Source organism: Heterocephalus glaber, unplaced genomic scaffold (assembly GCF_053883595.1).
Source record: "Heterocephalus glaber isolate CG9 unplaced genomic scaffold, H.glaber_assembly_v1.0 deba00000347, whole genome shotgun sequence".
NCBI lineage: Eukaryota > Metazoa > Chordata > Mammalia > Rodentia > Bathyergidae > Heterocephalus > Heterocephalus glaber.
The window spans coordinates 13,664,702-13,688,754 of record NW_028258143.1 but is presented as its reverse complement, the minus strand read 5'-3'; the positions used below and the strand labels follow the sequence as shown (position 1 = coordinate 13,688,754).

General features: G+C 35.9%; 1 protein-coding gene across 8 annotated transcripts in view; it reads right to left on the bottom strand.

The window, feature by feature from the left end:
* The window catches only part of Nckap5 (NCK associated protein 5), a 915,317-nt gene that overhangs the window by 878,032 nt on the left and 13,232 nt on the right, over window positions 1-24,053 (bottom strand). Inside the window, exon 1 of one of the 8 annotated variants that reach the window (XM_087195879.1) lies at window positions 21,013-22,656. The exons of the other annotated variants lie outside the window; for them this stretch is intronic. The gene's annotated coding sequence lies outside the window, so the exon portion shown is untranslated. Of the gene's footprint in view, window positions 1-21,012; window positions 22,657-24,053 lie in introns of those variants that run through there. 8 annotated transcript variants of the gene reach the window in all.

Sequence of the window (24,053 nt, the reverse complement as noted above, 5' to 3'; positions counted from 1 at the left end):
GAGACAATAGCCCGAGAGCAGGGACAGCAGTATATGTTCTCCCCTCCATGGTGCAACGCCGGACGCCTAGCGTTACGGTAGACACTGCGTGAGCATTTATTATTTGGATAAGTGAATGAATGAATGAATGTTTGTAACTGTCTTGGTAAACCCATAAAAAGCAGAACAGAAAATAAAGTTGTTTAAAAGCAACTGCAAACACTGCACATACTCGCAACTGTGAAGTGACATTTTTAGCCAAACATATATGGACACACCGAAGTCTCAAAGAAAACATTTGTTATGACTTTAATATATTATCAAACTAAAAATTAGTGCTTAGGATTTGCCTGTGCTTACAAACTGCCATAACCCAATTGTGTTCATGATTTTTTCTGTCTTCTTATGTATCTGAGAAAAGCACATATATCTGACTCAGAGTGATGAGTTGAAAAATTCTTCCTCCCTCCTGGGAAGGAAAATGGTAAAAAAGTTGAAAGAAAGCAGGAAATTAAGCATCTTTTTATTGACTGATGGTTATTCATGCTGACCTCACCTTGTGGTGCTGGAGACTAGAAGTACCAAACTGGGAAGATGTATTTGCTTGGCTTTTGGTAAGAACTTATGTTGCTCTCCCTTGTGGCAGAAAGCAAAAAGGCAAACAGACATGTTCAAATGTAGGAAGGAAAAAGGCAGGCAGATGCTTTGCAAGAATGCTCTCATATGATACCCAACCCACTCTGGAAGGAACTGTATTAATACTTCATGACAGCAAAGCACCCATGACCCAAATATCGCTTAAATGCCCTACCACCTCTCAATACTGTTACAATGGCAATTAAACTGTGATGAATCTTTTAAAAATTGTTTTTATTGACTTATAATAATTATATATATTTAAATGGCACAGTGCAAAACTTTGGTATAGCCACAAACTGTGTACTAGACAACTGAGGATACTTAGGTATCATTTCTTCTTGAAGAGAACATTTAGCATCTGCTTGTTTAGCTATTTTGAATTATGTGATACAATACTGTTGACCATAATCGCCCTGTATGTAATACAAAACCAGAGTTTAGGCCTATTATCTTTGTATCCATTAACAAATCTCTCCCATCTCCACCTTTCCTCTTGTCTTCCCCTGCTTCTGGAGTTTTGGTGGGGACAGACCACAGCCAAACCACATGCCAAGGACAAATCAAAAGTGGGTCTCCATCTAGGCTGCACCTTAGAATCACATGGACAACATCCAAAAAATATCAATATCCAGGCTTTCTCTCAGATCACTTGAACCTCTAGGGACAAAGGCATCAGAGTGTGGTAACAGCAGCCCGAGTTGGCAACTATTCTTTAAGAGTGGTGGCTCTCAAACTCTGTTATATATTAGAGTTGCCTGGGGAATCAACAAGGTCCACCCCTGGACCAAACAAATCAGGATTGCTAGGGATGGGAGCCAGGAATTATTATCTTAGGGTCCCTGAATACTTCCAAGATGTACCCAAGAGAGCACTGGCCTGAGAGGGTGAGGGCATAATTCCTTTCTTGATTGCCATCTCTCTCAAGGCCTGAAACACACACAGCTGTCGGCAGCAGTTGTTTGGCCACTACACTCAGCCATTTATAATCTGCAAATGCTGACGTAAAAGAAATGTTAGATACAAATACTTTGGATAAACACCTTTCTCCTATGGCCACTCTTTCAGGTTCACTAGTAGTCCTGTTTAAAATTGGATCTACCCTTAATTTTATTCAGAAATTCATTTTGACTCAAGGTACAAATATCAAAACTAGATTTCGAATGCATGCACAAATATCTGGAAGGCCATCATTTAGAGTTTCGGGGAAAGAACCTCAAATGCAGAAGACAAGACTGCAAGAGATAATTTTAACACCTGTTTTAAAATACTGTAATAGACACTAAAAAAGTTATATCATTCAAAAGAATTCTTTTCATTCAACATTAAATAATGTGTATTTAATATTTAATTAGCCTCTGCGTTAAGCCCTAAAGATGGAAAGGGGAGAGAGGGAGAGACAGATAGACAGAGATGAAGAGAGAGAGACAGACAAAGGGAGAAAAGGAGAGAGAGAAAAGATAGAGGGACAGAGGGAGGGAGAGAAGGAAGGAGGAAATATAGTGTCCTCAAATTTTAAGGAAGCCTAAAATCAAACAGGGAAGAAAGAGAAAAGATTTATATATTTATCAGTAAAATGCAAGGTAAAATAACAATGTGAATGAATGCATGCATGATTTAAGCAACGAAGATTAGCTTTCGATTGAAAAATCCTAGAAGACTTGCCTTTATTGTCATTCCTGGTGTTCCAGATGATTTCTAGACTAGTGCTACATTTTTAAAGTTTATGACGAACTAAGAGACAGAATGGCACGGGCTTGGACTGGGATAAGGGTTTTCAGCTCTGGCTTTTCCTCCCAAACCACCTGTTCTTTCTCTCCCAGCCTTTCTTTGTAAAGACTTTCCCCACAATGTATTTCCCTCCTCTATCTCTTATTGTTTTTAGAAAGGTTTCTGATTCATTACATAAAATGTCTACATATTGTCCATGAACTCTTCAGGGGAAAGTCAGAATAGAAATAAAACAGATAAATAAATAAGTTTTATAAATAAATAAAACATGCATATAAGCCCAGTGGATTTGAAGAATAAGTGACTAGGGAAAAGAATTTTCACACTGTGTCATCTGCTAACGTTAATGAGTTAATTAAATTAGAAAAATTCCATTGCCAAAAGAGAAAACATCCAAACACGTGGGTTGCTGGGGGAATTATAGACCATGCCACTAAATGCATTCTGTTCAAGCTTATTTTTTTCCTTTGAGCAAGCTGTGGAGAGCTACACTTAAAAAGCCATCCAATTTCAAGACAGTATTTTCCATCTGGGGCCAGTTGGGTAGAGTATGTTCTAAACTCTGCAAAGCCTGCTGAGAGACAACACAACTTGTTAAGAAAACAGTTTATGAAAAGCAATGCTTTCTGAAATCCAGCAAAAGATTTAACTGTGATGTCCCCATACTCTGAAGAATTCATTATTTTTCATTAAATGTCCTTGCACACAAGTGCAAAACCAAAATGATTCAGAAAATGGATACATTAAAATAAACCAGAAGCCAAAACATTTTTGTTGAGGCTTTCACTGGTAATTAGGTGTTTCAGATTACCTAGTGTTCTTTTTCTCTTTTGAAAAAGTTCTTTTATAGTAACATCCCTTCATCCTCCCCTGCCTCCAAATATCCTGATGTGAAAAAGAAATGCTAAATGCCAAGTAAATCAAGATTAAAGGATTAAGCCTTAAAAATCCATTAAGGCACTGAAAACAATAGAAAGAATTTTAGCAAACCATAAAATAGAGAATATGACATTAAAGATGTCCTAAGTAATAACAACTGTCAAAATGAAATGTATGAGAACAGTCTGAAAGATGTTTTTCTTTTTATGTTCAGTGTTTAATTAAAGAGAATGCCATTCATTTTTTGAGAGAGAGGTGGGCTAAAATCTCTTTTAAAAGACAAAACAATCAGTGATCATTATCTTAAATGATAGTGAGAAAGTTAGGTTTAACTTTTATACACATACACACACTCCTAAGCATACATACTTATATATGTGTATACAGGACATGCATATCTACAGAAATACATTTACTTTGTACATACATTTACGTATATATATGCATATTTATTCAATGCATAGCTATATGCTCACACATATACATAGATATACACATATTTACATATATAATTATTTCTTCTCTTCTTATCATTTCACTCTGGCTATCGAAATTTCTAATTACTTAGGACTGCCCCGGCCCCCTGCCCCTGCTTGGTTGTTTATTCTTATGCAGACTTTGAAGGTTCAGAACTAAGAGGATTTAGTCTATGGCTAAATAGATCAGTGCTTCTCAATGTGTAGGAATCCCTGGTAAATCTTTCAAAAAATGCAGACTCCGGGTCTATAAATCAATAGCAGAACCCTGGCTTTGTTTTTCATATAATCCAAGATGAGAGTTTGGTCTGGACTAGAGTTCCTATGTTCACTTTCACACAGGACAACTGGAATCCCAGAACCTGGCATTTAAATAGTTTACTGCAACTCCCTCTTCATCTACCTGCCAGCTCAGTTCCTGCCTCTACATAAAACCAGTGGCTGCCCTGTCTCTTGGGACTCTTTCAGGCACCAGCGGCTCACACTGCCTTCCAGAAGAGCCTATTTCACCTTGAGGGTCTCTGGTAGCTAGAAAGTGCCAATCTTTCTATTGGCTCTTCACCCACTGGCCTTAGCTCTGTTGCCTAGAGTGAATGGAATATGTTTTTGTCACCTCAGGCAAAGTATCCCTAGTTTCATCAACATTTTCCCCTGTGAGAAAAGTTCCACAATCCTTGCCCTCCTTGTTACTGGCTCTGAAATGTCGTAGAATGTGACAAAAAAGAGGATGTTTTCCTGGTTTAAACTAAACTTACATCATATTAAAAGCAGTCATTTTCTTTGTAGAAGGTATCAGCAGTATAAAAATGTAGACTATAATGTGAAAATGTACACCTTTACTATCAAACTTCCTATTCTCCTCAGAAATGATCACATTAATATTTTTTTCTAGAAATATATAAATATTGATTGACTTTCTTTCCCCGATAGATTGGATTAGCATCTATCATTTTGTAATTGCATGTTTTGGGTCTCATACATTCAATATACATGAATTAGATTTAGTTTTTATAGCTATTAGTCTATGGAACAGATGGTTGATAAATTACTTGCTAACTTATGGCTAGAAACTTAGGTAATTATGTTCTGAGTTTAAACAGTGTTGCCCTGAACCCTGAACCTGTATACACATTTTTGTGCCTTCATGTGTGAGTTACTCTATAAAGCTTAAATCTCATTGGGTGTGTTGGTGTATGCCTATAATCTCTGTATTCTGCAAGGCTGAAGCAGGACGATGGCAAATTTGAGCCCTCCCTGGACAACTTAGTGACTTACAGAGATCCTGTCCCAAAATAAAAAATAAAAAGGGAGAGGGGTGGAGATAGCTCAGTGCAAAGGTCCTGGGTTAAATTCTCAGAACTACAGTATCAAAAAAGAAAGTTTAGATCTCTAAAAGTGGAATTGCAGTGTAAAAAATTAAAAATTTTGATAGAAATTGCCCTAATCACTTCTTCAAAATATTTTAAGAATGTATCTTATCCCCAGCAGCATATGAGTCTACCTGTTTTCCACACAGTTGTGTTTATTGCATAGAAACAATTGTAAAGTTTAAACTGTTGGTAAAAAGAAAAAGCAATGACCCCATTGTTTCAATTTAAAATCCATTATTATCAGTGAAGTTGCACATCTTTGAAAGTTATGGGGTCATTTGAATTATTTTTCTTTTGATTTTGTGCTTAAAACTTTGCCCATTCTCTTCTTGCTTCCTTACTTATTGCTTTATAAAACATCTTAACATTTTAGAATATAATTAATAATGCGAAATAGGAAGAAAAGGTCTAAAGGGCTAGGGGAAGTGGGAGGGGTAGGGGAAAGGAAAGAAGGGAAAGGAAAACATATGAGAAAAGGAAAAACTGGAAACAAAGTCTCTGTAAATAGGGAGGGGTAGAGGGGTTGAAGGGAGGGCAGGGGAATAGGGAAAAAATAAGAACCAAGATATATCCTGTAAAGGTACAAGTTCCCAATGATTAATGTAACTGTATTGTATACCTAAAATGTACCAATAAACTTAATGAAAAAAAAGATCTTAACATTTTAGATATTAGTTCCTTATTAATAGATATTGCAAATATTTTCTCCCATTATCTCTTGGCTCTATGTCACTGTATAGAATGTTATCATCCATTGGTAGTCGCAAGCATCAGTGTTTTGTTTTATGCTTCCTAAATTAAAAGCATATTATTATGTCCTCAATATTTTTATGGTATCAGAATAAACTTTGGTCCATGGTTTAAGGCAAAAGTTTAACTTTAATTTCTATAAGATATAAATTCATTAATTCTATGATTGAAGTTTTCCCCCACTGATTTGAAATGCCATCTAATCCTAACAATTTCAACATATATAAAATCCTTTTCTTTGGTTTTTCTATTTTAAAAAATTAATCTATTTGTCTATGACTATAACAATATCATTGTTTTAATTATAAGTTCTAGTGAATTTTGGTGTCTCATAGGTCAAGTTCTGTGTTCAGTTTGTATTATTTTCTTGGCCATTTGTGTTCTCTTTTGCCTTCTAGACGAACTTTAGGATCAGCTCACTGTGTTCAACAAAAAATATCACACAGATTTTCCCTGAGTTGGATGGATTTAAATTTACAGATTTAGACTAGAACTTACATTACTGTATTCTTAAATCTTCTCCCTTCATGACATGAAACATGTGCCATCCCAGGAAGCCCTGAACTGACTCCCTCTTTTTTTTTTGTAGACAGGGTCACTATGTAGTTCAAGCTGGCCTTTATTTATTTATTTTTTGTTCTGATATAGTTTTATTGTAGAAGGAGGAGAATCAACACATTTTACAAATTTAAGCTCCAACAAGTTGTAGATGTTCTCTCCAGACATTCCTGTGCCACGTCCCCACAGGAAACAAGTGGACATGAGCCAGGGGTAATATTCCAGATAAACAGAAACAAGGACTGAGTGCTATCTGCAATTGCTTTAGTTGTCTTTTTTGTGGTGGTGGGGATGGAACCTTGAGCCACATGCATGCTAAGTAAGTGCTCTACCACTGAGCTCCATTCTGAACCCTAGACATTTTTGAGAGAATGGTCATATTGAAATGACTGCTTAAATGTTGCTTAAACCTCCTGAACAAATCCCTAAAGGGCAGTAGTGCCCCAGGAGCCTGTGTAATTAAAACATCCTGTCAGGATCTAACATTCTGAGCAACTGGGACTCTATGTGGACTTTGGGTCATTCACAAAGGATGAAGAACTTACAGGTGACAATGCCTGACACATGAGGACACCACTGGGTACAGGAAAACTCACAAATCTCCAGAAGTGGGACCATCCTCACTGGAAGCCCAACTGGGCCTCTGGCTCTCAAAGCCACTGCACATGTGGAGGCTAATTTCTGAACTCGGGAGGTACCAGGATGGAAATGTGGTTTCTATGAAGGACAAGAACGCAAGCTATGTGGGCTGCTAGCCCAGCTCCCCTCTTTTTCCAGCTTCCCTTCTCACATGGCCTTGAGAAAGCTGAGCAGCAGAGAAGCTGACGAGGCTCAGTAGGGACTGAAGACGTACAGTCTGGGAGCCACACCAGGGCGGGGGAATTAATGCAAGTGCCGCCCTTTCAGAAAGAAATGCTTCAGATGGCGCCTGTTATTTCAAAGTGAACTATAAAGATGCTTTTGACTGCTTGGAGTTTCTGGAACTCTGATATGCAATGGGAGCAGCGGTGAGGGACAGGGGTTGGCAGTCCAATCTGCGATTCCCTGAGTAATCGTTTGGAATCCATCCTTCCAAACTGTACAGCAGCCCATCCTGTGTGTTGTGTTATTTTCTGTGGTTAATCTGCAGCTGAGAAGATGGGTGGGGTGGAGAGGACAGGAACGGGGCCCCAAGCTGGCCTTTAAATAACTATGTAGCCTAAGCTGGCCTTGAACTCTTGGCCATTCTCCTGCCTCAGCCTCCCAAATTCTGGAATCACAGGCGTGTGCCACCATGCCCGGCTCTGACTCCTTTTTCATTTATATCTTCTGTACTATGCCGTGAAGGACAGGTGCCCATTTTTCCACTCCTTAAATCTGGAAGGGCTTAAGATCCCTTCACCAAAAGAAGCTGAAGCAAAAGTGATACCGAGCTCTAGTGCTGGGTGTGATGAAACCATGAAGCTTCCGTATTCTCTCTCTCTCTCTCTCTCTCTCTCTCTCTCTCTCTCTCTCTCTCTCTCCCTCTCTCTCTCTTTACCTGGAGATTCTTAACTGTACAAAATCCCATGCTACCCAACCCGAGGGAGAGAACTGAGGTGCCCAGGTGAGGCCGCCCTGGACCCACCAGCTCCAGAAAGGGCTTCGGCTGAACACAGTATTATGAGGGACCCCTGGTGAGACCAACAGAAGAACCACACAGATTGCCATGGAATCATGAAAACCAACAGGTCATTGTTTTAAGTAACCAACTATTAGGGTGGTTTGCTCTGCAGCAATAGATAATTTTAAAAGATTGTTTCTTCATTAATTTGGATCCTTTGTTCATGTCCTTCAATAAAGTGTGGCAATTTTCATTCAATAGCCCTTGGACATAATATCTTTAAATCCTAGGTATTTAGGACTTTTGCTGTTTTTTAGAATTCACATATATTTTCCCTTGTTGCATTTTCTAATTAGTTATAGATAATACAGAAAAAGGGAAAAAACTATTGATTAATAAACTGTGAAGTTCTGAGCATTTTCCTGAGCAATCTTGCTATTCAAAATGCACTTATTTTATTTTGTGTAAAGTTTTAGAGTGAAAATAACAATATTTTTGGTCCTTCCAATTCAATATGCAGGACTCTTGTTTATTACTCTGTTCACTGTGCATTGACTAAGAGAGGAAGTTTTAGTGGGAATTAATTGTAGGTTTAATTAATTAATTTAATTAATTAATCGGAATTAATTGTAAGGTTTTCATTAGATAGTATGTGATTGTCTGCTTACAGGTATCAATTACTAGACTGAGGAAATTTTTGTATTTTCCTTGAACCTTGTAATGCCTTAAAATATTTTGTTGATAATTTACAACATTAAACATACTGAAAAGTATGTAAAGTAACAGATATTCACATACATTTAACATTGTTAATTTTTTGCATAATCATTAAAGCATTATAGAGATAACTAAAGTTCTGTTTCTTCAAACCATTTCCCTTTCTTTTCAGCAGTGGCCACTATTATAGTCTGAAAGCATCATTGCTATGCATATATAATACTTTTCCTATGTATGTCCCCAGAGTGATATATGGTATTGCTTTATGCGTACATCTTAAGTTCTTACAGATAGTATCATGCTTTCTGTATTCAGTTGTAATTTTTTTCCACCTAACATTACTTTAATTTTATTCTACTTTATATTTATGGCATCAAGGTGTACCTATGCAGATAAAAAGAATTTTAGTTCATTGGAAATATTTTAAGAATTCTATTAAATGGATTTAGAGTGGTTTATATGATTCCCAAACCATAAATATTTAGTTTGTTTCCTTGTTTTGCCATTCACATTCATATTATAGGCAGTGCTCTGTGAACATTCTTGTTCATGCACACATCCTTGTGAACAGAAGCAGAAATTTTTCTCCCATCTTGAGAAATTATGGGATCACAGGTTATCAGATGTTTGGTTCACCAGGAAGTATCAAATTGCTCTCCAAAAACATTTTTACTGTAGCAGTTTACACTGTGGCATCAATATTAGAAGTTCCTTCCTTTCCCCTGGCTTTTATGGAAAATAAATACGTGGTTATTGCCGCTGGATTAAATGGATTCCCAGGGTGCTGAAGGCAGCATCTCCACTCTGACTCCAGCACTGTTTCCCCTACACATTTATCTGAGGTGCTTCCTGTGAGGGGCCACATCTGGCAAGCACACAACAGGCCAGTTGGGGACTAGACTCTCCGAGCTCTCTTTTTACGCTGGTGTTTCTTGATCCTTTTTAAAAATCATTACCCTTTAGTACCTCCCAATTTTTTTTCTAATTGCTTCTGTCTCCCATAAAATTTCAGTACCACATATGCATTGTAGATTTGTTTATGTGCTACGGCTTTTTGGAGAGCCAAAATCTACTGTGTTATCTTAGAGTGTTTTCTGTTGGTTTTGTTTTGCTTTTTAGGTTTTTTGTTTTGTTTTGCTTTTTCATTGTAGATTACTTTGTTTATCATTTTTTCACTAGATTTATCCTTTAAAAATTTTATTTATTAGGACATGTTTGCAGTACATGCATTTTACAGTCACTTAGGGCAGTTGGTACGTGTACGTAATACAGCTTTAAAAAAATCCCCTTCCCTCCCTCTCCTGCCTCCTCCTCTATTTCCCATTTCTCCCTTTTCATTCTTCTTGTTATTATTAATCTTAGTCCATATTTACGGCACATAATGTCCACATTCATTGAGGTTATTAGGATCCTGCACATGGAATATCTTCACTCGCTACTCCCCGTTCTCTTTCCCTCACCCCTCTCCATTGGTCCCCAGACCCCTTCCCAACTACAAGAGATCCATTCCTTTGTCTCCTTTTATCCTTCATTTTTCTCTTAGTTTATACTTTGCCTTTCTCAAATGGGAGATATCATATGGTATTCAAGCTTGTATCAGATTTATTTCACTCAACATTATGTTTTCTAAGTGCATTCATTTTCTTACAAAAGTCTCAAGTTTGTCCTTCTTTATAGCTGAGTAGTATTACATTAGGTATAGATACCACATTTTCATTATACAATCATCTGTTGGTGGGTATATAGGCTGCTTCCAGGATTTAGCAATCATGAATTGTGCTGCTATAAACATTGGTATGTATACATCACTATAGTATGATGTCTTAAGCTCTTTGGGGAAGACACTTACAAGGAGGGTAGCTGGATTATATGGAATTTCTAATTTTAGTTCTTTTGGAAATCTCCATACTGATTTCCGTAATAATTTTACTAGTTTATATTCCTACCAATGATGTAGGAGAGTTCTTTTTCAACACAGTCACACAAACATGTTATTATTTTATTTCATGATTCCCATTCTTTCTGGAGAAGGATGGAATCTTAGTGTTGTTTTAATTTGTATCTCTGTAATGGCCAGAGATGTTAAACATTTTTTTCATATGTTTGTTGGCCATTTATACTTTCTCCTCTGTGAAGTGTCTGTTCATTTCACTTGCCCATTTCTTGACTAGGTCTTTAATTTTAGGTGGTTTAATTTTTTCTGAGTTCTTCATGTATTCTAGATATTAATGCCCTGTCTAAGGAGTAGCTAGCAAAATCTTCTTCCCATTCTGTAGGTTGTCTTTTTCACTCTACTAATTGATCCTTTTGCTGTACAGACTCTTTGTAGTCTGATATAATCTCATGTGTTGATTCTTGCTCTTATGTCTTGTGCAATTGTGGTTCTGTTTAGAAAGTCCTTTCCTACACCTATGGCTTCAAGTGTTTTACCTATTTTATCTTCTAGTAGCTTTAACGTTGCTGTTTTAATGTTGAGATCTTTGATCCATATTGATTTTAATTTAGTACACAGTCAAATAAATGAGGCCAGTTTCCATCTTCTACAAACAGTTATCTAGTTTTCTCAACAGCATTTTGGTTGAATGGACTATCTTTCTTTTAATGTGTGCTTTGGCCCCTTTGTCCAAGATCAAATAGCTGAGTGTTCCTGGGGATGTTTTTATCATCTATTCTGTTCCATTGATCCATGTATCTGTTTTTGTTTCAGTACCATGCTGCTTTTATCTCTATTGCTTTGTAGTATACCTTGAAGTCAGGTATTGCAAGGCCTCCTGCTTTGCTCTTGTTGCCTAAGATTACTTTTGCTATTCTGGGTCTCTTCTGACTCCACATGAATTTTAGAATTGTTTTCTTTAGATCTGTAAAGTATATTGTTGGTATTTTGATTGGGACTGCATTTTGCTTTTTGTACCAGAGCCAATTTAAACCTTCAGGTTCACAAATTTCTTTTTTGTGGGGAAAATTCGACAAGGTTGTCTTGCATAATCACCAAAGCTCATGACTTTTGACAAATAGAAAATGAAAACAATGACAATGATTCTGAATTATTTCACTAGTGACATACCTATTTAATGAAGTGCCTTATGGGAAAATAGAAAAACAGTCATGAATCTGGTAACAACAAAATTAAGCTCTGAGACCTGTGTCTTTAGGTGACTTCATGATTGTGCAAACTTCACAGAGTGTGCTTACACAAACCTAGATAGTACAGGTTAATCACTCCATATGGTTTCTTGATGCAATCAAGACACATGACAACACAAGACAGATGAGACTGCTCCTGGACACCCTAAAATAATGACAAAAGTGTAGTATAGTAAATACATAAACCAATAACATAGTCATTTATTACCATTATCGAGTATTATGTAGTGTACATAATTGTGTCATACTTTTATCTGAGAATCCTATACACTCGTTTACACCAGTATCACCACAAACAAGTGTCTATAATATCTTGTGCTATGGTCCTGCAATGTCACTAGATGACAGAAATTTCTTAATCCATTATAATTTAATAGGATCACATCAAATGTGCCTGTCTGTCTTTGACCAAAGCCATTATCCAGCACATGAGTGTAAATGATTGGACAGAGTCCATAGCTGGAAACTCAAATGGTCAGGGTGTGAGAAAGTAGTATAAATGAGGCTGGCACTCTGGGAACTGTGCCCACCCAAATAGGTCAGCTGCACTCACTGCACCAACTTACCATCAAGCCAGATGTTTACATAAATGTTCTCAATTTATAGAGATTAGGTTTTTAAAAAAATATTTCTCAAGCCAAATAAAATTCATCTCTGAGGATTATGAAGCACAGAGGCTACTCATTTGCAATCTTTGGCAATCTTTTTCACAAACCTCTCTCCTTCTTTAACATTTGTTAATTATTTTTAGATTGGATTTATGTAAAATTCTAAGAAAAGAGAAAGATAGAAACCTTAAATACTAATGCAAAAAAAAAAAAAAAAACCCACAACTAAGTACAGCAAAGAGTAAGGGGATCTAATTTAATTTCCCATCACTTGCCTGTGCAAAAGGAAGAAACTTAAACTTTCTTTTCAAAGATAATTTATTCTATTTTTATGTAAAGTTAAAATGTGTAAGCAATTATCATAAGTTATAGAAATAGGCTCTGAAAGGATAAAGGTATTTTTCTCTTACTTTGAAATTACAATAGTGTTTGAGTTACCGAGTAATTTTTAGATGTTCATATATGCCATTATTATACATAGATTAAAAATCCCTTAAATATTATATAGTTCTTTAATAAATTCTTTGAGCTGTCAGTATATTTTTCTGTAAGCTTTTGGTTGATTGTCTTCCTTGCTAGTTTTAGTATTTCTGTCTCACCTACACAAAAAAGTAACTCAGATCACACATTTATTTTGATAACGCACACTAATTATCTAAATTATGATCATATCTGTACTTCATTTTTTACTGTGTGGCTGGATTATTCAAGATTTATCAAATCTTGACACATTTTGAAATTTCAAATGTAAGGTGTGTATTTTTCATTCTACCACTGATTAGTTATGCATACATCTTCTGACAAATTATGTAATTTCTCCATCCCTCAGTTTCTTCATCTGACGTATAAAGGAAAATGTAGTATGTGATCTCTAAGGTCCATTTTGATCCTAAAATATTTGATGTATTAAACAGTTTAAAGAGAATTTAATGGTTTTAAATTAATTGCACTTCATAATTTGCAACTTTATTGAAGTATAATTCCCATATCATAATATTGACTATTTAAAGTAAACAATTGAGTGCTTTTTAGTGAATTCAAAGAGTTGTGCAGCCATCACCAAAATCCAACTTTAGGACATTTTCAACACTATGAAAAGAAACCTGTACACATTAGCAGTCCTGACCGTTCCTTACCCTTACCCAGTCCCTGGCAATGACTAATCTATATTCTATCTCTATGAATTTCTTTATTCTAGACATTTCCTTTAAATGATACTATGATAAGTGGTCTTTGTTGTTGGTCTCTTTCACCAAGTAAAATGTTTTAATATCATTCATGCTGCAGCATTTATCAATACCTCATTTCTTTGCATGGCTGAATTATATTTTACTGTACAGATATACCACACTTATTTAGCTATTTATCAGTTCTTGAACATTAGGTTGTTTCCATATTGTTGTTATGAACAATCATGTACGTTTTTTGGTATGGACATAAGTTTTCATTTTTCTTGGGTATGCACCTAGAAGAGAAATTTTCAGATCAAATAGAACCTCTGTTTAACATTTTGAGGAACTGCTAAGCATACATGAGAAAATTAAAATTTTTCTAAATATTTGCCAGCATTTGTTATTGTATGTTATTACATTTTTTACTATATCTACTCTAGTTGATAAAAATGGTATTTCATTATAGCTTTGATTTCCACTTCCTTAATGACATACAAAGTTGAACTACTTTTCATGAGTCCAGCAGATATTTGCATATCTTCTCTGAAGAAGCGTTTGTTCAGACTTTCACCCACTTGAAAAAAATTGGTAATTTGTCTTTTTACTGGACTGAGTTGGAGTCCTTTGTATATCCTGGATAAAATATACTTCTTGCAATATTCTCTCCCATTCTGTGTGCTGTCTTTTCACTTTCTTCATAGTGTCCTTTGATGTACAAAATCTTGTTGAAGTCCAGGTTATCGGGGTTTTTTCTTTTATTGATTATTCTTTTGATGTCATATCTAAGAAACCTTTGCCTAATCCAAGACATGGAAGACTTATTCCTATTTCATAATTTTTATACTTTTAGCTCTTACATTTAGGTCTATAAGTCATCTTGAGTTAACTTTTGTATGGGATGAGGTAGGAATCAAAATTCATTCTTTTATACATGGATTTCCATAGTTATCCTAGCACTGTTTTTTGAAAATACTATTATTTTTCTCCAGAGAACTGTCTTGGCCCTTGTGTCAAAAATCAGTTAATCATATATGTACTCATAATTCTATACCTTGATGGATGTATCACTTTTACACTACCTTGATTACTACAGCTTTGTAGTGGGTTTTGAAATAATGAGTGTGATTTTTTTTGTCTCTTTAGATAGCTTGCATTGTTGTATGAATTTTAGGATCATCTTGAAAATTTCTGCAAAAAAAGCCAGGGGGGATTTTGATAAGGACCCCACTGAAACTGACCATCAGTTTCAGGAGTACTATACCAACCTAACAATTCTAAGTCTTCTGGCTCATGAAAACAGGATGCCCTTCCATTTATTCAGTTTTCTTCAATTTATTTCAGCCATGTTTCATAGCTTGTTGGTATACAAGTCTTAACATTTCATTCATTAAATTTATTATTGTTTTGTTATATAATAATTTGGATTATTTTTAAATTACTGTTTAGGTTAATTTATGTTATATCTCTATGGTATCTTTTTAATTTTGCTTTAAATGATATAGTAATTTTTATTTTAGTTCTAAGTAATATGTATTTAATATATATGCACTAAATTATATGCTTACATTTTCATTTTAAATCTTATTTTTATTAAGTCAGAAAGACTCATAAGCATTGGTATATAAAGTATGTTTAAATTAAAGTTAAGCTGGATGCTTAGCTTGCTCAATTAAATCACTTAGAATAAATTGCAGTAGACTCCCATCATCTTTTACCAGCACTCATTGAACACTTTCTGAATGCACAACACTAATACTGGCTTAGCAACCCATATTTTCTAAAGATGCATTCAACTCATCACCAAGCAAGCTGCATTTAACCCCTATAGCCTTATAAAACTCAGTTGTTAAGAAATCAAAACGTAAATAAATACCTCATCATTTGAAGCTTGTTGCTATGATTACATATTTGCATTTTATTTCATTAAAGGAAATTCCTTTTCTTTGACTGATAAAAATACTCTGTGAAACTGAATTTAAATTTTACATTGAGAGAACTTCATTCAAGATTTTCCAAAGCTGCTACTCTATGCCTTTTACATTATGCTAATGCTGTTGGAAGTATAAAATGTAATTATGTGTTGTGAGAGGAAAATAAAATAAATTCTGACTTCTCTGTCTTTTCCTAGAAAATTGAACATGTATTCAGCCTAAAAGAGTCAAGTTAGGTCAATGGCATGCAAAAACCTTTAGGATCAGAGGATGTCAAATCCCCAACATAGTAAAAAATATAAACACTTAACGTCTTACATTTTTAACATAATTTAAAGGATTCATAGTTATTCTGAAGCTCATCCATGGATAAACTGACCTTGAAATAAGAACTGCCTATAAAATATTAGTTGAGTAAGATAAATTAATATAATAAGTAAATTCCTTGGAATAGAAAAAAAAGAAAAACATCTATGTGAACCTGAAATTGATCTCAGAGAAGGGAGAGGGGACTGAAATCCTGGCTTTGCTAAGATTTGTGTCCAGAAGGACACAAAAAATGGGAAAGTGTATGGCACCTAGTATGTATCTGGTACCAAAGGCTTTCTGGAAGTGTTTGGAGACAAAGACCAACTATCTCACTTTGTAAAAGCAAAGGCCGGGTAAAGGATCCCTCGGTCTTGAAAAAACCGATAGTGGAACTAGTTGCCCTCCGAGACCATAATTTACAGGATACCGATGTGTGTAGCAGGAAGGAGGACCATCCCAAAGATAGGACTTGAGCCAGGTTATTGGACAGTGTAGCTCTGTAGAAACAGATGGAATTTTATAGTTCAGGATGCGAGAACCTGTGGCCCTGTCTTTTCTATCAAAGGATATAAACAGGAGCACTCTAGTTCACCCTAGGTTGCCCTCCCCCACACCTTGCACTAGGGTTGCAGTTGTTACAGTTACAAGGAATACCTGCAGCTATTCTACCCAGCAACCCTTCAGGCTCCACTCCCTCAAACCACCCAAATTAGATAATCAGGATAGATTGTGAACTTTCAGAAGGTCAGCGACTCTCACACATTAGGATATATAAGGAGCTGCTGCTGCAGCTCAGCATGCTTGCTACCTCACCTCATGGGTGTAAAATTGAAATATAATTCATAAAAGAATGAGCAAGTGTGGTCCAAAACAGGTAAATAAGAAACAAGAACAAGTGTACATGAAGATCCATTATAAAACTAAAAGATCATGGTCTGAAGTAAAATGTCAATAACCAAGATAAAAACAATAAAAGAATGAATTAGTGAATTAAAGTAATACATTCACTTAGCATGGAGTACAGAGGAAAAAGTTGGGGAAAAGAAATACCAATTGAAAGTCTTCATAATGCATCTAGGAAATTTAAAAAATGAGAAAATAGAACAACATAGAAGGAAAATCCTAAGAAAGAATAGATAAGAAATTTTCAAAAATGAAGAATATATGATTTTACAAACGAAACTGCAGTACAAAAATACCATATATATCAATATATATAGCATATTAATAGTACAAAAACTTCAGGCCGAAGAGAAAATCCTAAAAGTTATGAGTGATGCTTTAAAAATGATACAAAATAAAATCCTATTAGAGAGCTATACTGCCAGCATATTTCTAGGCAGAGTAGTACTCCATTGTTTATAAATACTATGTTTTCTTTACCCACTCATCTATTGATGAACATATAGGCTACTTCATAAAGAAGAATAAACTTGAGTTACTTGTAGGAAAATGAATCCACCTTGAGACCATACTGTTAAGTGAAATAAATCAGCTACACAAGCTTAAATATTGCATGGCTTCTCTTATATGAGAAACCAGAAATATAAATAAAGTACAAAATAAAAGATAGACAGTAGGAAATAGCAAGATAGATATTTAGCATATGGGAAGGTAATCAACCAAGAGATGGAGGGATGGGGAACGGGGGGAAATAAGATTTTAAAAAGAGGGGGGAAGTGTGAAGTATTATGCACATTTGCCAAGTCTCTACAAGGAATGTGATCATTATGTACTGTAAACATGTAATATATGTGTGTGTATACATATATATATATATATATATATATATATATATATATATATATACACATGAAGGAGTCCAAGAGAGTCAGTAAGGGGGAGAGAGAAGAGGAGGATAAAAAAAAGAATCAAGATATGTCATGTACCTGTACCAACTCCTGACTATGAAAGCAATCTTTATATATTACAAACATATACTAACAAAAAAATTTTAAAACAGAGAAAAAAATCTTAACATTAGAGGATAATGTCTTCAAAGTATTGAGTGAAATTAGCTGTGACTTAAAATTTCAAATTGATCTAAAATATAACCTGAGAAACCTTTAGACTTACTAACAACAAAATTTTTTTCTCTTCCCCAGACACTTACTAATAAACTACTGAAAGATATACTTCAGTAAAAGATAAAGTGAAATGAGAAATAGGGACTAGAATGCTGGAAAATGGATATAATATGTGGCTTAATCCAATTACCTACTGGCCATTAAAAATTGAAACTGTTAAAAAAATCAGACAGGGGCTCAAAGGGTAAACTAAGCATGATAAGGTCTTAGCTTTATTTTTAAGATGGAGAAGTACTAAATGAATTTGATTCTTTTAATATATTTTATATGTATATTCATATACATTAAAATAAATGTCCATGTTACAAATTTTAAAGTAAATAACAATGCTATCAGTGCTAGTCCAAGCAGAACAAAAATGAAAAACATAAGGAAAACATCAGTCAAACTGAAGGTAAGATTATGAATTTTTTCTTATAGTCATTTTTATTTTGCTGTAATTTTTAATTAAAAAGAAAATATAAAATACAGTAAATTTTAAATCACATTACTTCTTAAATGGCATAGAGAAAATTAACAAGATTCAACTAAAATAAGGAGCTGTAAAAGTGAGAACCAAAAATGAAAACAACTTTCAGAGAAAATAGCCTAACTTAGTAATATGAATTAATTTAAACATGGCCACAAGAAAAAGAGAATTTAAAAAACTGTATGGAATATATGTTAATTATATCACAGTCCTTCAAACTCTTTATGACTTCAGGTAGCCTTGTGAAAAATTGTTGCCAATATTATTCAGAGAAACATTTCTTTGCATGCCCACAACATGTTCCCCTCTTGAGTGTCTCATTCAGCCTTATATTTATAAATAAGTAACAGGCGTTTACTTGACTGTCCTTCCCACTAGACTGGTAACCCTCAAAGACTACGGCCACAGCTTGTTTATCTGGTTAGCTCCATCCCGGTACTGAATAACTGCAATAGCCTCAAGTGGTTTGAAATGAAGCTAAACTCTTGAGGAATGAATGTGTTTACAAATAACTTATGCCAATTCATAAATTCTTAACTCTAGCTGGTGATGTGCCTCTTAGGAGCTTTGATCTGCATCTTAAATATTACCATGTCTGGAAATTGCAATGTACCCAGACAGAAGCAAAGATTTTGTTCCTCTTTTATATTACCATTGGTTATCTCAGATTACTTACTTGGAAAAAAACTAAAAGTCATTTTCTCATAACTCCATGAAATATTCCTTAAGAATATCTTGCTTTCATTTAAATATATCTATGTCAATATGCATCTGTATACATAAATACACAGTTATATGTATAATCCTTCTTCAAAAGTAATCCATGAATACATTCTTAAAGTAAAAAGTTAAGATTATACAGAAACTTATGTAGAAAACAGCCAAAGTTCCTTCTTCACACATTCCCAGTTACAATCTCCCAAACAGGAGAAAAACTTTTCCACCATGTATAATTTCTCTTTCTAGAAAGTGCTGTAGCCATTTACATATATATGCATATATTTAAATATTTAAGTTTTGGAAATATAAGTGGTACCCTAGTCTACATATTTTTTGACAAGCTGATTTTTCTGCCACTTATGCCACAGAATTCTTCCCATGTCAAGGTACAAATAGATCTTCTTCATTCTTTTCATGATTACCCAGGCTCCATAGTGCAGACAGGGAATTATTTGTTTGACACGTCCCCTATTGATGGACATTTAGATGCCAAATAACTTATCACTATTAAAAAATGATGCTGCAAAGTGCATTCCTGTGCATGCCTCTGTGGATAAATGGATGAACTGTTTTCTAGGATAAATAGCTAAAGATAGCTCTTCTTTTCGAATACACTCACATTTCTATTAATCTAAATCATGGTCACCTTCCTGTTTTGTCTTAATGATTGCTTATTTTTGGTTCAGAAGGCAGGGAAGAATGCCCACAACTTCCCAGAAATGGAACAATCAGCCTTCAGAATGAAAATCACATTTTACTTAGAGTATTCCCTGCCTATGGAATAACACTCCAATCAATGTCATTAACCCAGAACTCACAGGGTCCTTCTCTCTAGTGTCCTGCTAATCAAGACATCAACTTAAAGGTAATTCTGGATAGTTTTGAAACTGTGACTAAAAAGGCAGAAGTACTTTGGATCTCTTTGAAACAAGGGCTTGTGCAAAGTCTTATCTGGCCTTGAGGAGGAAAGACATTGAACCATGTGTCAGAGGCAGCTACTGTGAAGAATTTGAGGCTAAAATCCATTTTAAAAAATTGAATTTCCTTCATTATCTCTGTAGAATTTTGAACTTTTGCTTAAGCCATTGGTGACACTACTTTCTGCCTAGTATTTGCAGTCAGTGTGCCAGGAAACATAGAAATAGCCAAGTTGGGTTTTTAAATTTGTAAGGGGCACCTTGTAGAATCTGAGAAGCACACATTGTCCTTCAGTTCCCTCTGTCCCTGGTCTGTACAGATTTCTTAAGCCAGATACCAAGGCAGAGAGTAAAAGAGGTGGTGGGAACTGAAAGAAAAGTATGGTCTCTAAAAGTGTGCCTTTTTGTTTCAATGGATCAGAATCCTAGTGCAGTGTGAGACTGGTTACATGTCTGCTTGTGGGCTCTCCTATTCGCTAAGGGCAAACTCCAAGGGGGAATCTGCTAAGCCACCCCTAGAATCTATCACTGGATGCTAGGTCTATGTTTCTCTGGCTGTAATGCTTCCATGGGCTCTCACTAACCATACAGCTCTTTGATCTAAGAAAAAAATACTTTTTGAAGTTTTGGATGGGAATTTTGCATCCTTATAAGAACCCAGCTTGGGAGGGAGGAGGAGAGATGCAGGATTCATAGTCCAAACAGTTACATTTGAAAACATTTATAATAGCTTATATATAAAACCCTAAAGGAATGGGAGAAAAAGGCACAAAACTCTCCACATGAAGAAAACATTGTTGATTTTCTCAGAAATGAAGATTGATACTACTCGTTAAAATGCCCTAGAATTACGTTGGTTTGATACAGTGCTTTCTACATTCAATTAGCTTAATTTAGAAATCTGAACATGGATAAAATAACATTCTGGATTCGTCTAAATGAAATGGCAGAAATGGACTCTGAAAACACAAACATACCTGCACACCCACACACGCACACACTCCAGGCATAGGTCCACCATGTGCACTGGCCAGGCTCAGATCTTCAGATGCAGTCACACACATTCAGGAGAAAGCCAGCGGTGGGAGAGTACCCCCGCCAAAGAGGATCTGAATGAAAAGATGCTGAAAGGAGAGGAGAGAGAGTCATCATCGCTCGAGAGATTGTATATTTTCAAAACTGGAGAAAGGGCTTGAAAGAAGAATTTAGAGGAGTACCATTTATCAGATTGTTCACAATGGCTGGCACTGTGATCTTCCCCAGAGCATTCTTCAACTCTGTGTGATAAACCTGCTGCCCTGCTCAGTTGTGCTCCATTTACCAGTTACAGTTTGCAGTATAGAGTTTCAAGAAATATCATGGGATGTGTGCTTTGGCATGAAGATATAGTCGCTGTCCTGAATGCGGCACATTCGATGCATCTTTGGAAAAGGAAAGGACAGGGCCCACTGAGTAAGGGGTCCCCCCCCCATCCTGTGCCTATTCACACTACCAGTTGTGTAAAATAAATGCACCTCAGTGTATAGCTATTCCAGCAAATGAAACTTTCTAAGAGACACAAGGAGCCCTCCTATTAATTCTATAACTATGTCTGTGCATTTTTCTAGCCTGGAACACTTTGGTCAAGGAAAATCAGTGGGTCCTTGTTTAAGGCTTCAGAAGACTCAAAACAGAATGGGAAGGAGATGGGAAGGTGAGCAGAGGAAGGAATAGTATTTGTACAAAGCAAGAACTTCTTATCAATTCAACCATCAACCATTAGTTTTCTGAGTAATTGCTATACACTCAAATTGTACAAGGTATGAAGAGGGTGTGAATAAATTATAAGTCAGAATTTATGCATAGAAAGCTTCACTGCTGTCAGGGATGCAAGATTCATGGACACTAAAGTATTAGGGTATAGAACATTGGTTTTCTGTTTATTTATTTCAAACTTCATTCCTCCCCCTGCCGAAGATTTATGATTACTTACAAATACACACACATACACACACAAATGAGAGAATAAATAATTGAGGAAGTAGAGCCAGAGGGAAGATACAAGTGAGACAAACAATAAAACAAGAGTTAAGATAAAATAAATTACAATATGCTGTCTGGGCTACAGGTGAGCTGTAAATACAGTTTAAAGTTTTGAAAGCCTTAAGCACTGACAGTAAATCATACAGGACATTATATACAGAGCTGACCTGCGTAAGTAAGACAGGACAACTGGTGCCAAACCGAGCTGTCACACAGTACTGGCCAAGGTTTGCAGAACTTCAGTGAGGAACCAGAATGTCTGCTGTAGAAAGGGAGAGGGAGGCTGTGAATCTGCATTTTACAAAACTTCCAAGACTGCAATCCATAGCTGCAGGGATTCAGAAACAGAGGGAAAAATATCTTCAAAAATCGGATTGCAGAAATTAGTGGGGATATGGAAAAGAAGCTGTCTGTTTCTATGTTTAGATGTTGGATGTGAGGGTAGAGGGCTTTGCAAGTAGAGGTTAGGACATATGCCAAATCGCAGAAGCTGAAAGGAACCTAAATCCCTGGAGGAGACAGCACCATTCCTAGCCACCCTTCAATGGAAGTGAGGGAATAGAGCACTTTAATCTATTGCTTAACTTATTCACTTTTAATCAAATCACAAAGAATTAAAGTGGCTACATGTAATAAGAGGAGATAAAAATATAGATGAATGAAAATGTGTATATTAGTTGTCTATTGCTATGCAACAAATTGCCATTAACTTAGTGGCTTAAAATAATTCACATTTATGATCTCACAGTTTCTATGGGTCACGGATCTGAGCCAGCTCAGCTGGGAGCTCTGTGCAGGTCTCACAGGCTGAAATAAGGTGTCGGTGGACCTAAGCTTGCATCTGAGACTCAGGTTCTCTTCTGAATTCATGTAGTTGAAGAACTGATGTACTTGGATCTGCAGGACTCATGGTGTCTTCCATCTTTAGGCTCTGCAGGAGAATCACTGGGGCTTTTAGTTTCTCACCTCTAGACTACATACTAAGGAGGTTGCATGAACGAGTCAGGCCCACCCAAGAACATATACATTATTAAATCAAGGCCAATTAATTAAAGACACTAATTACACGTGCAAAACTCTGTCTACCTTTGTCAAACAATGAGATCTAATTATAGGAAGGTACCTGTTCTATTCTTAGGTCTTGCTCATGCTAAAGCAGAGAGAAGTATATGCCAGGTACATGTAAAACGGGAGACTAGATCTTGAGGTACATCAGACAATTCTGCCTCCCACAAAGTACAATGCAAAGTTGAGAGAATGAAAAATGGCAAATATTTAGAATATAAGACACAACAAGGCCTGGATAATTAAACATGCAAATTTAGCTCTGAACTTCCTGTTAGGTGAAGAAAAAAGGAAATGTGAATAGAGGTGTCTTAGGACTCTCTGAGCCCCTCCTAGTACTGGCTTAGGTATTATTTGTCTCTTTACACAGCAATCATGAAATACTACAGAATCAAAATGAGGAGAAAAATAAAAGCAACTCTTTGGGATATGTTGGCCTATCTGATATGATGGCAATCTGCAATGACAAGAATGGAGTTCAGTGGGCTGCTTGGTAGGGTGGGCTAGTGTTTGGAGTGCACATAACAGAAATCAACTGTGAAGAGGTAACGTGATTTATTTCAGGGGAATTGATAAAAATGAAATGTAAATATAATCGAAAGTTAGCAATGAGAGTGATCGAGGCTTGGAGGAGACAGAAACAGAAGTTCACGCATGGCAGAGCCTCCAAGGAGCCTGGCAGGAGTGATGCTCTGTCCTTTTCCCGATGCTATTCCACCTTTCTGTGCCACCATTCCCCCAGGCCTCCTCACAGGCACCACTCCATCTCTCGCAGAGCTGCCACAATGCCTCTGTTTTGCTTTGTGCTTCTCATAATTGGTTTTAAGCATAGTCAAACAATCATGTCAGCCTGCATTCCATTCGTATTCTATGGTAAATCTGCTTATACATGCCAACTGCTCTTCTTCTTTCCACCTACTTAAATATCCCT